The 5,121-nt window shown below is 42.9% G+C and overlaps 1 protein-coding gene across 1 annotated transcript in view; it reads left to right on the top strand.

Moving 5' to 3' along the window:
* Positions 1–5,121, top strand: part of LOC311131101 (anosmin-1-like) — a gene marked incomplete at its 3' end in the record, with an annotated part of 145,612 nt that overhangs the window by 139,742 nt on the left and 749 nt on the right. The gene's annotated exons all lie outside the window — the stretch shown is intronic.

The raw sequence follows: 5,121 nt of genomic DNA, 5'->3' as shown, positions 1-5,121 counted from the left end.
ACTAAATAAACACAGTGAACGACAGAGGAGAGGAGAGGAGAGGAGAGGAGAGGAGAGGAGAGGAGAGGAGAGGAGAGGAGAGGAGAGGAGAGGAGAGGAGAGGAGTGGAGTGGAGTGGAGAGAGACTGTCCTTACGTCACCCAGGACAGGGAGGTGTGATCTCACCAGTAGAGACTAACCTCTTCACACTATAACCCGCTGCTGCCCCAAGAGCATATCACAGCAATACACTCACAGCAAACTAAACCTCTTTACACCACGCACTGGAACGACACCACACTCAAGTTACAGAAGGATACAATCACACGCCAGCAAAGTACTGTGGAGTTTCAAACCTGCAGAAAGTTCCAAGACAAAGTTGCTGTGTTCAGAAGTGTGTTTGGTTCCAAGACAAAGTTGCGGTGTTCAGAAGTGTGTGTGTGTGTTCAGCACTTTAAAACAATGACAGACCTACACAGTGTACACTTTTTCTCTCTGATGACAGACCTAGAAGATAGGGAGTAGGTGTGAGGAGATCCTAATCGCTCCTCTTCAACCAATCAGCTTCCAGCATCACAATCTAGATCACAGAGTGCTGAGCCACCGTGATGCCACCACAGATACACACCCAGGGAGAGAGAGAAGGGGGGAGAGAGAGGGAGAGAGAGAGAGAGAGAGAGAGAGAGAGAGAGAGAGAGGGGGAGAGTGAGAGTGAGAGTGAGTGAGTGAGAGAGAGAGAGAGAGAGAGAGAGAGAGAGAGAGAGAGAGAGAGAGAGAGAGTGTACAGAGAGTACACAGTGGCAGAATACCTGACCACTGTGACTGACCCAAACTTAAGGAAAGCTTTGACTATGTACAGACTCAGTGAGCATAGCCTTGCTATTGAGAAAGGCCGCCGTAGGCAGACCTGGCTCTCAAGAGAAGACAGGCTATGTGCACACTGCCCACAAAATGAGGTGGACACTGAGCTGCACTTCCTAACCTCCTGCCAAATGTATGACCATATTAGAGAAACATATTTCCCTCAGACTACAGCGATCCTCAAAGAATTCGAAAACATACCCAATTTTGATAAACTCCCTTATCTACTGGGTGAAAAACCACAGTGTGCCATCACAGCTGCAAGATTTGTGACCTGTTGCCACAAGAAAAGGGCAACCAGTGAAGAACAAACACCATTGTAAATACAACCCATATTTATGTTTATTTATTTTCCCATTTGTACTTTAACTATTTGCACATTGTTACAACACTGTATATATACATAATATGACATTTGAAATGTCTTTATTCTTTTGAAACTTCTGAGTGTAATGTTTACTGTTAATATTTATTGTTTATTTCACTTTTGTTTACTATCTACTTCACTTGTGTTAACACACGTTTCCCATGCCAATAAAGCCCTTAAATTGAAATTGAAATTGAATTGAGAGAGAGAGAGAGAGAAGGGGGAGAGAGCGAGCGAGAGAGAGGAGGGGGGAGAGAGAGGGAGAGGGGGAACATCCAATCAATCAGAATAATCCAAATTACAACACAGTCAAAACAAAACTACATTACTTATTGGGAAACACAAGTACAAAGCAAAATGCAGTGCTATCTGGCCCTAAATTGACAGTTCACCGTGGCTAACTATTTGACCACGGTTACTGATCAAAACCTTAGAAAAACCTTGACAAAGTATAGGCTCAGTGAGCACAGCCTTGCCATTGAGAAGGGTAGACACAGGAAAACCTGGCTCCCTGTGGAGGAAAGGCTTCTCCACAACTTTGTCCCTGACCTGTTTGGAGAGCTCTTTGTCTTCATGGTACCGCTTGCTTGGTGGTGCCCCTTGTTAGTAGTGTTGCAGACTCTGGAGCCTTTCAAAACAGGTGTATACAGTGAGGGAAAAAAATATTTGATCCCCTGCTGATTTTGTACGTTTGCCCACTGACAAAGAAATGATCAGTATATCATTTTAATGGTAGGTTTATTTGAACAGTGAGAGACAGAATAACAACAAAAGAATCCAGAAAAACACATGTCAAAAATGTTATGGGATAGGATAAAGTAATCATTCTACCCCCCCCCCCCTAAAAATAAAAAATAAAAAATTATATATTGTAAAGTGGTTATCCCACTGGCTATAGGGTGAATGCACCTATTTGTAAGTCGCTCTGGATAAGAGCGTCTGCTAAATGACGTAAATGTAAATGTAAATGTTATCAATTGATTTGTATTTTAATGAGGGAAATAAGTATTTGACCTCCTCTCAATCAGAAAGATTTCTGGCTCCCAGGTGTCTTTTATACAGGTAACGAGCTGAGATTAGGAGCACACTCTTAAAGGGAGTGCTGCTAATCTCAGCTTGTTACCTGTATAAAAGACACCTGTCCACAGAAGCAATCAATCAATCAGATTCCAAACTCTCCACCATGGCCAAGACCAAAGAGCTCTCCAAGGATGTCAGGGACAAGATTGTAGACCTACACAAGGCTGGAATGGGCTACAAGACCATCGCCAAGCAGCTTGGTGAGAAGGTGACAACAGTTGGTGCGATTATTCGCAAATGGAAAAAACACAAAATAACTGTCAATCTCCCTCGGCCTGGGGCTCCATGCAAGATCTCACCTCGTGGAGTTGCAATGATCATGAGAACGGTGAGGAATCAGCCCAGAACTACACGGGAGGATCTTGTCAATGATCTCAAGGCAGCTGGGACCATAGTCACAAAGAAAACAATTGGTAACACACTATGCCGTGAAGGACTGAAATCCTGCAGCGCCTGCAAGGTCCCCCTGCTCAAGAAAGCACATATACAGGCCCGTCTGAAGTTTGCCAATGAACATCTGAATGATTCAGAGGAGAACTGGGTGAAAGTGTTGTGGTCAGATGAGACCAAAATCGAGCTCTTTGGCATCAACTCAACTCGCCGTGTTTGGAGGAGGAGGAATGCTGCCTATGACCCCAAGAACACCATCCCCACCGTCAAACATGGAGGTGGAAACATTATGCTTTGGGGGTGTTTTTCTGCTAAGGGGACAGGACAACTTCACCGCATCAAAGGGACGATGGACGGGGCCATGTACCGTCAAATCTTGGGTGAGAACCTCCTTCCCACAGCCAGGGCATTGAAAATGGGTCGTGGATGGGTATTCCAGCATGACAATGACCCAAAACACACGGCCAAGGCAACAAAGGAGTGGCTCAAGAAGAAGCACATTAAGGTCCTGGAGTGGCCTAGCCAGTCTCCAGACCTTAATCCCATAGAACATCTGTGGAGCGAGCTGAAGGTTTGAGTTGCCAAACGTCAGCCTCGAAACCTTAATGACTTGGAGAAGATCTGCAAAGAGGAGTGGAACAAAATCCCTCCTGAGATGTGTGCAAACCTGCTGGCCAACTACAAGAAACATCTGACCTCTGTGATTGCCAACAAGGGTTTTGCCACCAAGTACTAAGTCATGTTTTGCAGAGGGGTCAAATACTTATTTCCCTCATTAAAATGCAAATCAATTTATATATTTATAATACTGAGATCATGTGACAGATCATGTGACACTTAGATTGCACACAGGTGGACTTTATTTAACTAATTATGTGACTTCTGAAGGTAATTGGTTGCACCAGATCTTATTTAGGGGCTTCATAGCAAAGGTGGTGAATACATATGCACGCACCACTTTTATATATTTTTTGAGATTTTTTTTAAACAAGTTTTTTTTTTTTTTATTTCACTTCACCAATTTGGACTATTTTGTGTATGTCCATTACAGGAAATCCAAATAAAAATCCATTGAAATTACAACAAAATAGGAAAAACGCCAAGGGGGATGAATTCTTTTGCAAGGCACTGTATATACACATTTTTAAAAAGAGAGAGAGATTGAGATTGATGGAGAGAGAGAGAGAGAGAGAGAGGGGGGGGGGGGGGATAAATAACATCTCAAAGAGAGAAATCTCAGAGAAATCTACTGCCATCTCAGAAAATAGAAATGCGTTGGGTTTATAATCACACCTCATCTACGTACTCTACTGTACCACAGGGTTTATAATCACACCTCATCTACGTGCTCTACTGTACCACAGGGTTTATAATAACACCTCATCTACGTACTCTACTGTACCACAGGGTTTATAATAACACCTCATCTACGTACTCTACTGTACCACAGGGTTTATAATCACACCTCATCTACGTGCTCTACTGTACCACAGGGTTTATAATCACACCTCATCTACGTACTCTACTGTACCACAGGGTTTATAATCACACCTCATCTACGTACTCTACTGTACCACAGGGTTTATAATAACACCTCATCTACGTACTCTACTGTACCACAGGGTTTATAATAACACCTCATCTACGTACTCTACTGTACCACAGGGTTTATAATCACACCTCATCTACGTACTCTACTGTACCACAGGGTTTATAATCACACCTCATCTACGTGCTCTACTGTACCACAGGGTTTATAATCACACCTCATCTACGTACTCTACTGTACCACAGGGTTTATAATAACACCTCATCTACGTACTCTATTGTACCACAGGGTTTATAATCACACCTCATCTACGTACTCTACTGTACCACAGGGTTTATAATCACACCTCATCTACGTACTCTACTCTACCACAGGGTTTATAATAACACCTCATCTACGTACTCTACTGTACCACAGGGTTTATAATAACACCTCATCTACGTACTCTATTGTACCACAGGGTTTATAATCACACCTCATCTACGTACTCTACTGTACCACAGGGTTTATAATCACACCTCATCTACGTACTCTACTCTACCACAGGGTTTATAATAACACCTCATCTACGTACTCTACTGTACCACAGGGTTTATAATAACACCTCATCTACGTACTCTACTGTACCACAGGGTTTATAATCACACCTCATCTACGTACTCTACTGTACCACAGGGTTTATAATAACACCTCATCTACGTACTCTACTGTACCACAGGGTTTATAATCACACCTCATCTACGTACTCTACTGTACCACAGGGTTTATAATCACACCTCATCTACGTACTCTACTGTACCACAGGGTTTATAATCACACCTCATCTACGTACTCTACTGTACCACAGGGTTTATAATAACACCTCATCTACGTACTCTACTGTACCACAGGGTTT

This window comes from Coregonus lavaretus, assembly GCF_964263955.1.
Source record: "Coregonus lavaretus genome assembly, chromosome: 6".
NCBI classification, from domain to species: domain Eukaryota; kingdom Metazoa; phylum Chordata; class Actinopteri; order Salmoniformes; family Salmonidae; genus Coregonus; species Coregonus lavaretus.
Note: the sequence above shows the minus strand (reverse complement) of the source record. Positions and strands in the feature narration are given on the sequence as shown.